At 43.3% G+C, this 12,935-nt stretch overlaps 1 protein-coding gene across 6 annotated transcripts in view; it reads right to left on the reverse strand.

Annotated features, from left to right (window-relative positions):
* KLHL29 (kelch like family member 29) overlaps nt 1-12,935 on the reverse strand; it is a 605,712-nt gene that overhangs the window by 424,021 nt on the left and 168,756 nt on the right. Inside the window, exon 1 of one of the 6 annotated variants that reach the window (XM_084623315.1) lies at nt 9,505-9,520. The exons of the other annotated variants lie outside the window; for them this stretch is intronic. The gene's annotated coding sequence lies outside the window, so the exon portion shown is untranslated. Of the gene's footprint in view, nt 1-9,504; nt 9,521-12,935 lie in introns of those variants that run through there. 6 annotated transcript variants of the gene reach the window in all.

The raw sequence follows: 12,935 nt of genomic DNA on the forward strand, positions 1-12,935 counted from the left end.
AGTTGGAGGGTTGGAGGCTCTATAAATTGTCTGTGTTCGGCCATTCCAGTAACCAGTGGTTCTTAGTTGTTAAGATCTTCTTCCTAATAACTAGCCAAATTAATCTTTCCTCAGCTTCAAACAATTCAGACAGAGGGTTTCCTAATACCTCCCTTCCAGACATTTCTTTGCTCTATGCCTGTGCACTTCACAGTGGCTGGGAGGCTCTTGGGTGAGTAAAGCAGAGCAGAGAAGAGACTGAAAAAGCTCATCTCTTCCAGAAGGCAGAGCCCCAAACAGGATCCAGGCACAGCACCTCAGTAGAAATCTAGCAGGATGGCAGGAAGGCTGGACACCTCTGATTCCCAGTGAAGTTGATTATGGTTGATTTTAAATTAATTAATAAACATACCACCCGAATGTGAGAGGAAGGATGGTCTTGTGGTTATGAAACTAGACTAGGACTCCACAGGTCAGGGCAAGTGACACTTAGTCTGTCTGTACTTCGTGGTCCCCATATGTAGAATGGAAACACTAATACTCCCCTACCTCACAGGGGCACTGAGAGGATAAATTCATTTCTTCACATAAGTGCTGAGATATTATGGTGATAAAACACCATAGAAAACTCCCCCCCCCCACCAGTACCACCCCGCTCGTAGTAACTCACTTGAGTCTGCTTCCCATTTGGGGAACACTTGCTTATCATTCCCAGTTTATTAACCAATTTTTGATCCATATTATGGCATTTTAGTTCAAGTTGCTGTTTTCCCCATTACTATATATTATTTATACACTATAAATGTCTGCGCTGCTTTACAGAACACACTTTCCAAACTCACTCAGATGTGGTGCCACATCAGTTGTCTTACTGCAGATAGTATATACCAACTGGATTCCTTGTACCTTAAGTCAATAATGACTTCCAAAGAGGCTATAAGATCAATTTGGCATACGTTTTAAAAGAAATAGTCTATTATTATATATGTTTTTCTCAAACATTCCCATACTGGCTCCATTACATATTGTGGCCAGATTAAACAGAACAATTTGTTCAGTAATTTCCTCGTTCTTCTTTGCCATCCTTCTTTGGGGAGGTTCCTAGCTTTGTCTTTTTTTTCCAGTCAGGTACACCTCCTGAATCCTATGATTTACTACACATTATTTTCAGCAGTTTCAAGATTTCTTTTTCTAATCTGTAGGAGATGAACTCCCAGGTGCATTTAATTTGGAACGGTTGTTAGAACTCTGTCAGATGTTTTTTCCATCATCCCTGTGCTCTTGGTCTCCACAGTTACATTTACTGACAAATTTTCGATACAAGTTTCTCCAATTTCCACATCTTTTATAAGCGTTTATATAGTACTTTTCATCTTCAGAGCATGTTACACACTGTATTAATTCTCATAGCACCCCTGTTATTCTCAATCCCATTTTACAAGTAGTCAAAGAGGCGCAGAGGTTAAGTGACTGATTCTAGCCACATAGGAAGTCAGTGACAGGTCTGGGACTAGAATACAGGACTTCCTGATTCTCAGTTCCATACTAAAAACTAGATCCTAATTATCTTAACACAAAAATTATGCTCTTGTGGCTACAACTCGAATCCTTTTGGATGTTCTGAACTGTAGGGAAAGAATGATGGTGTCTGGAGGAGACTGGAGAGAAAGGGACAACAGAAACCCACAAAGAACAGCACCTAAAAACTATCCAAGTGATATCTTTGGCTCTTATACCCTGAAGTTGTCTAGCAGTGCCCTACAGTGTAAACCATAACACGCAGAATGTTTAGTGTTAGCAAAAACGATCATCTTCACAGATAGGGGCACAGTTAGTGCATTCACAGAACATTTTCCCAACCACTACCCACACCAAAACCACAGAACTTCAAGCCAGAGAACAATTTGCCATTTAAAACAACTGTAGTCTGTTCCAAAATGGCTTCAGTAAAGAACTTAAGTATTTGATAAGGAGATTACAGTATATTCAATTGCACAGAGCAAAAGCCTTTTAAAATAAAGTACAAGAATACTGATGCTAAGAGTTGCAACAAGATAACAAAAAGCTAATCAGTCATTCAAAGAGGTGCACCTTGCTGCATAGAGTTTCCAGAATAATGGAACTTAACTTTAGCATTTCTTTTATCCAGGCAGGAGGTCTAAACAAATTTGTTTGTAACATCAACTGTATGTTCTATCAGAACAGTGCAGAGTGTCAGGCTGGTATTATAAGTCCATTTTATTCCATCTAAAGAACTTTCCATCTCTAAAAGAAAGCTCCTCCATTCTCCAGGGATGGGCTTACAGAACCAGAAGATACCATCCGGCACCCACTCACTATTCATAAAACAGTCTAATTGCCTTCTAGTGACTCATGACTATGTTGAAGTTTCTTGTTAACACAGCATCCGAGTACAAACAGAAATGTAGCCTTTGGTTCAGTAACAGAGTGCATCCTCTTCACTTAGGGTGATGACCAGACTTCACACAGAAAGGATCCAGCCTTTACTCACATACAACTGAAGCAGCAAAGAAGGCCACTGATATTGGCTATACCAGATTCTGGATTTCTTACGTTTATAGGGTTAGATTCAGCACAGATTTAAGCAAACTTCTACTGATATGCACCCAGGAGTAAGGTCCCCACAATGGGAAGTATACTTGAGGATGGAAGGAGGCGATTAACTGGCAGAAAGCAAGGTATATGATGCTGTCCAAAACAAAAATGACCTTGTTGGCAGAGAGGAGGAAGCTATCTATCTATGGTACTTATACATGGCCTCTCCGCCCCTGTGATACCTGAGGACCTCACAAAATTTAATGTACTTATTCTCACCACACCCATGTAAAGTAGGGAAGTGCTATTAACCCCATTTTACAGATGGGGAACTGAGGCACACAGAGACTAATTGATGTGGCCACCGTCACACAGGAAATCTGTAGCAGATCAGGAATCCCAGATCTCCCAAATCCTAGTGTAGTGCCCAAACCACGGGCCCATCCTTTTTAAGGTCAACCACCTCCTGCCCTCTCCACTTCAGCCTCACTCTACCTATCCTCCACACGATCCTCCTCTGTTCCCTCTCTCTTCTCCTGCCCCTACCCTTTTCACCACCTCCCTTTTAGGGTTGGAGCCATAGGAACAAATACTGCCCAAAGGGGAGAGCACTAGCTAAGGAGGGTGAGAACAAACCACGATACGAGCTGATTCAGTACATTTCTTCATCCATCTCTGTTAGCTGGGCTCCTGCGCAGGCTTTGCCACTACCTAAAGTTGCTTCCCTAAACAAACAGACAAAAACCTCAACGGAGGACACTTATGCTTTCACCCCCACTATTCTTTGGGAGGAAGCCACTAAAAGGAGCCAGGTCATGCACAGAGCAGTAATTAAGGAACGTGCCCCATCTTACTAAGGCATCCACATACCACATACAGCACATGCTTCTGGGTTATCAGTCAGACAGAAGCTGTTCTTGCCATTCCTGTTTCGCAGGTTATAGGATTTACACAGAGGCTGGTAAAATATTGTGTAGCACTGCTGTAAAATAGCATAATGTAGGCAATGCACAAGTCGGAGAAAAGCTATGCCATTATAATATGCAGCTTTTCTGTAATAAATTACACTGACCACCTAAAGTACAGGTTACAGTAAAGTCTACAGAACTCAATTCATGTTGTGTCAGTAATCTGAATATGGAAGAAAAAAATCTAATTTCCCCTAGGAATTTTATACATTAGCAAAATGACTGAGATTTAATTGCTTTCAGAAAAAAAATTATTCATACAGTCATTTAAAAAAAGAAATATGACTGTGAAGTCCTTTTCAGCTATGGAAATAGCAAATAACACTGAATTTAAGCACTTTTCAGAAACCAATGAAGCCCAGCTTGCTGGTACTATCGGTCTTTTAATCTTGTGGCATTGTTTCTCTGAAAGATCCAATAAAACCTGACTATCCTGCTCCGGTGCAATGCAAGTACTTTAAAGGTGACCTGAAAAGTTATTAAAAAAAAAAAGTGAGCTTGAGCAACGTGTGCTGAAAGCCCTAAGTAACCAGAGGCACAGCATTCTGCGCACTGAGCTTTAAATACTAAAACTTATCTTAATTTTTTGGTTTGGTTTTGTACCTCATGAAGTATGGTCCTGATGTAATTAGCTAAGTGCTCAGTGTGATGCCCCAGCAGTCATTGTGCTGGGGGCCCTCACACACTGTAAAACACAACTGTAAATGACTTATGGGAAGTGGGTGACAGAGGTGTAGTCATGACGCTTAATGCACTAGTGGAAGGTGCTCAGATACTATACAGTACAAGAACTTATACACAACAGAGCAGCTGAATTGGGTCAGGCTTTATGTGCAGGGAGGGCCAAACCCATTCATTATGTAACTCTACTTAAATTATTAATGTTGCCCTTTCCACCCCTCCCCACGGTCCTCCTACTTGTGACATACTGTCCATGAGGTTGTCTGCTGCTAGATGCAGGGACCTTGACCTTATACAGTAACTCCCTACTTAATGTCCTCTCGCTTAACATTGTTTCGATCTTATGTCCCTGCTCAATTACAGAATATACTCCATTTAAAGTTGTGCAATGCTTCACTAGAACGTCGTTTGGCAGCCTGCTTTGTCCACAGTTGGCAGCCCCCCATCAGCTCCCCTACTTACCCCCCCACAGTGCCTTCCGCCGGCCAGCAGACCCGGCGGATGAGCACCTTTCCCCTGCTTCCCCCACCTCCTGCCCGTGGCAATCAGCGGGCTTGCAGTGTTCAGGAGGGAGGGGGGAGGAGCTGGATTCAGCGCGCAGGCTCCCCCTCCCTCCCCTGCCTCCCAAACGCTGCAAACCAGCTGATTGCCGCGGGCAGGAGGCAGGGGAGGGAGGGGGAAACTGCGCACTGAGTCCTCGCTCCTCCCCCCTGCCTCCTGCCCCCTGAACGCCGCAAGCCAGCTGATTGCCACTGGCAGGAGGCAGGGGATGGAGGGGGAAGGAGCGAGGATGCAGAGTGCGGAGTAAAGGGAGGGGGGGAAGAAGAGGTGGGTTAAGGGTGGGAGTTTGGAGGAAGGGGTGGAGTGGGTGGGCCGAGGGTTGAGCCCCCCTCCCCGGTGCTTGCAGAGTAGGGGAAGCTGCCGCTGCTGCTGTGCAACCTGCTTCTCCTAGCCTATAGCACCTTCAGCCTCCTTGCCTGCCTCATTGTCTCCAGTGCCAGTGGGCTGTGCCTGTGTGAGGTAAGGTGGGGGCACCTCCCAACTATACTCTACTCTACTGTATGGCAAAAAAAAAATTTCCCTGGAACTTAACCCCCCGCCCCATTTACATTCATTCTTTTGGGGAAATTGGATTCGCTTAACATCATTTCACTTAAAGTCGCATTTTTCAGGAACATAACTACAACGTTAAGAGAGGAGTTACTGAACCTGTATTCAGACACCTCTAGCACACTTTTGGGACTGAACTGGGGACTTCCAGAGCCAAAAGCATGAGCTGCTACAGCTTGAGCTGAAGCACCAAGGCTCCGTAGCTGGGCACTATAACAACTCATATCCTCCGTGGATATGCACAAAGGGGGACCTGTGACAGATATTTATCATTGGGTTACATCTTCATGCTGCTTGCTATAGTCATAGATTCATAGAATATCAGGGTTGGAAGGGACCTCAGGAGGTCATCTAGTCCAACCCCCTGCTCAAAAGCAGGACCCATACCCAATTAAATCATCCCAGCCAGGGCTTTGTCAAGCCTGACCTTAAAAACTTCTAAGGAAGAAGATTCCACCACCTCCCTAGGTAACGCATTCCAGTGTTTCACCACCCTCCTAGTGAAAAAGTTTTTCCTAATATCCAACCTAAACCTCCCCCACTGCAACTTGAGACCATTACTCCTTGTCCTGTCCTCTTCCACCACTGAGAATAGTCTAGAACCATCCTCTCTGGAACTACCTCTCAGGTAGTTGAAAGCAGCTATCAAATCCCCCCTCATTCTTCTCTTCTGCAGACTAAACAATCCCAGTTCCCTCAGCCTCTCCTCATAAGTCATGTGTTCCAGACCCCTAATCATTTTTGTTGCCCTTCGCTGGACTCTCTCCAATTTATCCACATCCTTCTTGTAGTGTGGGGCCCAAAGCTGGACACAGTACTCCAGATGAGGCCTCACCAATGTCGAATAGAGGGGGACGATCACGTCCCTCGATCTGCTCGCTATGCCTCTATTTATACATCCCAAAATGCCATTGGCCTTCTTGGCAACAAGGGCACACTGCTGACTCACATCCAGCTTCTCATCCACTGTCACCCCTAGGTCCTTTTCTGCAGAACTGCTCCCTAGCCATTCGGTCCCTAGTCTGTAGCTGTGCATTGCGTTCTTCCGTCCTAAGTGCAGGACCCTGCACTTATCCTTATTGAACCTCATCAGATTTCTTTTGGCCCAATCCTCCAATTTGTCTAGGTCCCTCTGTATCCTATCCCTCCCCTCCAGCGTATCTACCACTCCTCCCAGTTTAGTATCATCCGCAAATTTGCTGAGAGTGCAATCCACACCATCCTCCAGATCATTTATGAAGATATTGAACAAAACCGGCCCCAGGACCAACCCCTGGGGCACTCCACTTGACACCGGCTGCCAACTAGACATGGAGCCATTGATCACTACCCGTTGAGCCCGACAATCTAGCCAACATTCTACCCACCTGATACTGCATTCATCCAGCCCATACTTCCTTAACTTGCTGACAAGAATACTGTGGGAGACCGTGTCAAAAGCTTTGCTAAAGTCAAGATACAATACATCCACTGCTTTCCCTTCATCCACAGAACCAGTAATCTCATCATAGAAGGTGATTAGATTAGTCAGGCGTGACCTTCCCTTGGTGAATCCATGCTGACTGTTCCTGATCACTTTCCTCTCATGTAAGTGCTTCAGGATTGATTCTTTGAGGACCTGGATGTTCCCTCCCCTGGGCTACTGGCTGTTTGCTACAACTCCCCCCTCCCTCACAGTCTGGGCAGTTCAGCTTCACTCTACCTATCCTCCATGCTGCCCTCCTCCCCGACTTACACCTTCACCTGCCTTCCCTCTATGTCTCCTTTTCCTACCCTTGTCTTTCTGGTTAGCTAGCGCCCCCCCCCCCATCCTTCCAGCCATACCTCGCCACGAAATAATAAAAAAATTCCAGCAACAAAAAAGAACACCCTCCCCACCCCCAAAAATAATGGAACTCACATGTTGTTTGCAAATCCTCACTCTGTTCACTTGGCTTCTCCATAATATCCCTTTCCCCTATCCTTTTTCTGTCTTCTCTATTTAGACTGTAAGCTCTTTAGGGTAGGGGCTGTCTGCAAGTCTGTGTTTGCCCAGTGTCTAGCAGAGTGGGGTCCGTTCTCAGTTCTAGGCACTACTGTAATAAATGAAATGAAATAAATGAAAATAAAATTAGTAAAGAACATTAAAAAACCAAACACATGTCCCAACCACTCTGACCACTATGCCCCTGTGCTGAATCACTTTTCTTTTCCTTTGTTCTATTTTATAGTCTTTATACAGTAAGACCCGGTGTTAACCGGCTCTCTCTTAACGTGTGTTTGTACAATGCCTAGTACATCAAGGATGCTGGATTTTTTGGCTGCTACAGCAATAAAATATTCATTATAATAGTAAAATTTCATGGGTTTTTAAATGTTATTTTTCTTTAAATACTACTATAAAGTAAGGATATTAAACGCTCCAGGAATCACTACAATAAAGACTGGTATAAATAAGACAATCATAGAACCATGGGACTTTTATATAATGCCTTTCGCCAAAGATCCCAGATAAATTAATTTTGGGTAAAACTATCTTCACAACAGTCTTGTGCACTAGGTACATTAAGCATTATGCTGATTTCACAGATGCAGAAACTATGGGCATAGACAGCTCCAAGGCTCCCAATACTCCATAAAGATAAAGGCTTTGATCCTGCAAAGACATAAGATATGGCTTACTTTAAGCAGGCGAATAATCACAGTGAAGTCAATGAGACTACTCATCTGCTTGAAGCGAAGCATGTGTGTAAGTCTTTGCTGGATCAGAGCCATAGCTCGAAGGGACTCTAAATCCGTGCCTACTAGCTAGCCCCTATGCCTCAACTTTTGTGACCATCTCCAGAACCATTTCACGCTCTCTGAAAAACAGCAACTAAACTAACACATTCAACCAAAAGGAGGCCTGACCTCATGGAGCAAAGAGATTTTGGTACGCTGATATCATTAAACAGAAACAAACTATCTACATTTCAGCCACAGAAAGGTGTATGTGGAACAGGTGGGATATCAATGATGGTGAAATAGAGGAGGACATTACAGGACAAAATGTAATTGTTGAGATTCTAAGAGAGCATTTCAACCAAAACAGATACATACACAGATACTGAAATACACAATATTTCAAAAGTTACTCGATGGTGTTCTTTTAAAATTGTCATTCTGTTCTTCAGTGATGAGCGCACGACCACCCCCAGGAGTCTCAGTCAGTGTATCAGTTTACAAGAGACAGTTTCAGCAGCAGCTGGGGGGGGGGGGGGGGGGAAATGGTTGAATTCATGGATTCAGAAGATACAAACAGTACAATCCATCCCGTGATTATCCCTGGGATACCTGAGCATTTGGGCCCACCAATAAGGCTAAGAAACATGTTATTACTGTTTTGCAAGTGACAGCAAAGTGCTGGTGTAACCTCTACATGGGCTATTGTTCACTTCATTGCCCTTCCCAAGTGCCTAAAAATACCCAGCTCCAATAGAAGAGTAGCTGTAGACTCCGAGTTCAGTCTCTAAGGATTTTCAGCAAGGATTGCACTGGGTCAATCTCCCCACATTCAAGTCCCAAAAGGAACTAAAGAAATGAATTTAATTAAATAACTGTATAAAATCTTATGATAAAGAAACAAATAATAATCTATTTTTTACAGCATGACATGGCTATTTTATAATCCAGACATTATCTTCACAGTTACACATAAACATAAATAAAGAAAACAAATTTAAATCTGAACAGTTCAGTCCCCACAGAAACACAATGAGAAGAACCAGAGTTCCCAAAAGCTTAGGTTTTGTTCACCTAAGTCTCAGTTAGAGTCTTTGATCACCAAATCTAGACAGTCTGCTGAGCCTAAAACAACATCTTCCCTCCACTTGCTTGTAGGGATATTCAGCTGGAATCCATGCAGACGCTTCCTCTGCTGAAATCACTGCCAGCCAGTCAGCTAACTGACTAACCAACCACTCAGCAAAGTGTATAGATTTAAAGAAAACCCTTTGATGAGAAAATAGAAAACTGAGAATAGCAAAACAGAAATGACTCCCTATTATCACATTTAAAGAAAAACTGGTGACTCAGACTAGTTGAGACAATTTAACTAGAACAGTTTAGCTAAAAGCAAAAAAACATTGAAATCATACAATTAGAATAGAAGTTATTTTTCCCTCCCAATTTACCCTTTCTATAATTAGCATTGCCTAGGCCTTCTTGTTAGAGGGTTAACAATATCACTAACCCACTGTAAAATGCTTCAGAGTTAGGGACAAAACAGCCTGCTTTCTGATCCTGCGCTCAGCTTCTCCCAACTCACACAGGGCACATAGCCCTTTGTAAAGCAGCTGCCCTGACTGCTTGCCTTCATGGAGTCTGACTCTGGCAACAGGGAACTTATTGGAGCAGACCTAAAACTACCTCACCCAATTCCAGAAGCTTCTGGATATGGAAGGCTAAATCTGCCTAACAACAATCATAGAATCATAGACTTTAAAGTCAGAAGGGACCATTATGATCATCTAGTCTGACCTCCTGCACAACGCAGGCCACGGAATCTCACCCACCCACTCCTGTAACAAACCCCTAACTTATGTCTGAGCTACTGAAGTCCTCAAATTGTGTTTTAAATACTTCAAGGTGCAGAGAATCCTCCAGCAAGTGACCCGTGCCCCATGCTGCAGACGAAGGCACAAAACCCCCAGGGCCTCTGCCAATCTGCCCTGGGGGAAAACTCCTTCCCGACCCCAAATATGGCGATCAGCTAAACCCTGAGCATGTGGGCAAGATTCACCAGCCAGACACCCAGGAAAAAATTCTCTGTAGTAACTCAGATCCCACCCCACTTAACATCCTATCACAGGCCACTAGGCATATCTACTGCTAGTAGTCGAAGATCAATTAATTGCCAAAATTAAGCTATCCCATCATATCATCTCCTCCATAAATGTATCAAGCTTTATCTTCAAGCCAGATATGTCTTTTGCCCCCACTGCTTCCCTTGGAGGGCTATTCCAGAACTTCACTCCTCTGATGGTTAGAAACCTTCATCTAATTTCAAGTCTAAACTTCCTGATGGCCAGTTTATATCCATTTGTTCTTGTGTCCACATTGGTACTGAGCTTAAATAATTCTTCTCCCTCCATGGTATTTATCCTTTTGATATATTTATAGATAGCGATCATATCTCCTCTCAGCCTTCTTTTAGTCAGACTAAACAAGCCAAGTTCCTTGAGTCTCTTTTCATAAGACAGGTTTTCCATTCCTTGGATCATTCTAGCAGCCCTTCTCTGTGCCTGTTCCAGTTTGAATTCATCCTTCTTAAACATGGGAGACCAGAACTCCACACAGTATTCCAGATGAGGTCTCACCAGTGCCTTGTATAACAGTACTAACACCTCCTTATCTCTACTGGAAATACCGTGCCTGATGCATCCCAAGACCGCATTAGCTTTTTTCACAGCCATATCACATTGGTGGCTCATAGTCATCCTGTGATCAACCCATACTCAGAGGTCCTTCTCCTCTTCTGTTACTTCCAAGTAACGTGTCCCCAGTTTAGAACAGAAATTCTTGTTATTAATCCCTAAATGCATGACCTTGTAATTTTCACTATTCAATTTCATCCTATTACTATTACTCCAGTTTACAAGATCATCCAGATCTTCCTGTATGATATCCCAGTCCTTCTCTGCATTGGCAATACCTCCCAGCTTTGTGTCATCCGCAAACTTTATTAGCACACTCCCGCTTTTTGTGGAATGACCCAGACACAATTCACTCCTACACCCTTCCAATGGGTCTCTTAAAGAGATAGCTCCCTGTTACGCACATGGGTTATACTGGCTCTCAAAAGAATGTTTATATGTTAAATTTCTGCATTACGCTTGCAACATATGCATATGTAACGGCGAGAGGATCCCAGTCGTCAGCAGGCAGGATCGAACCTGGGACCTCAGGAGCTCAGTGCATGAACCTCTACTGCATGAGCTAAAAGCCAACTGGCAGTTAGCTAAGGCTGTAGAGCAGACTCATTTTATCTCTCTCTCTCTCTAAGTGGTCTCGGTGCCATTAGATGAGACAGAACGCCACACCCAGGAGGTGTGTGTGTTACACATACACAGTTACTGAAAACTCGACAGCCAACGAACACACAGCTCTGTGCAATGGCCACTGACAGATTTTCATTTTGCTTATTTGTTCAGGGCCAAAATGTGCCTTGGTATTGGCCTCCATTTATTGGGGTGCTGTGGAATCCTCCAGGCCCAGAAAAGAGTGTGCCCCACAAGGTTATTGTCACAGAGAGGCTCTCTCTTAAGTAGCACGTGCCTGCTCATTGAGAGCTATGAAAATGAAGATACAGTCAAATTAAAGGCTTTGTTCAGTCTGAAGGCAGTGCAGAAAATGGAGCACCAGGCCGATATGCTTTTGGCAGCCTGTTTTGCTAGGTGAGCTGTTGCATTCAGAGCCAATTAGAGTTCATCCTTTTCTTCCTTAGGTACAATGCACCGCAATACAGCTACAACCGTTCTCCCCCTCACTGCATCTGTTTCCTATGGCTGCTCACTTTTATAGTTGGCAAGGGAGTTAACAAAGCCAGCCATTCCCTAGTTACAAGTACTGCATATCATAATTTGGCATATATACGCATATAGTATGAAATAGCCTGTTAAACGTCAGATCACCTCCTGCCAGAAATTTTTGATGGTAGTGCTATAAAAAAAGGCATTGGGACACAACACAGATCGCAATGTTGCATTATTAGGAGAAAAAAAATCAGAAACCCCACCCATGATTTGAAGGCTTGAAGTCAGAGATGGACTCAAACAGCAAGAAACCAAGGAGCAACCAGATTTTGACATTCCCCACCCCAAATTCAATATCTGCATTTTTTTGGTTTGGCCTCCTATCTGGAGGCCAAATAGAGCTATTTGCAAAAATTCAGCGTGAATACATCCGATGAAGTGAGCTGTAGCTCACGAAAGCTTATGCTCAAATAAATTTGTTAGTCTCTAAGGTGCCACAAGTACTCCTTTTCTTTTTGCGAATACAGACTAACACGGCTGCTACTCTGAAACCTGATCTGGGTTTGAATTTCATACAGCACCAAACTTCAGAGATGTTCAGATCTGGGGGTTTGCCTCAGTCCTTTCCCATCTCTAATTAAAGTAATTCATTTTTTCAAACATGCTACCTGATGATGTTGCTTCAGGTCAGATGTGCCACACATCTAACTGCTTTCTAATACTCTTAATAGTGCCACACTGATGTCTTCAGATTCTTATTATTACAGAAGCAGTAGGGTCATGGTATTCTCTCTAAAATACTTCTGTAATGGAGTGGATTAATTTAATGAGTGCCAAGTACTGCACAGGAAGTGACAATGATTTGATGTTTTGGTACGATTAAGATACATTAGCCAGTGACTTTTTTCCTACTTGTCTGACACCATAACACATACACATCAGATATAAAAGTTCCACATTTATTTCTAGTCTTTTCTTTAAAAAATGAGAAAAGTGGAAATGAGAAAAGCCATGCATTCGATTGCTTATTGCTGGCCTACTTTATGAACATCACACACAATCCCTTGTGAGAGCTATGGAATGAACATAAAATTCATATGTCTTATGATAAATGACTGGATGAGGGCACACACTACTAGAGGTTATGCAG

This window comes from Lepidochelys olivacea (assembly GCF_965140295.1).
Source record: "Lepidochelys olivacea isolate rLepOli2 genome assembly, chromosome: 3".
Lineage (NCBI taxonomy): Eukaryota > Metazoa > Chordata > Testudines > Cheloniidae > Lepidochelys > Lepidochelys olivacea.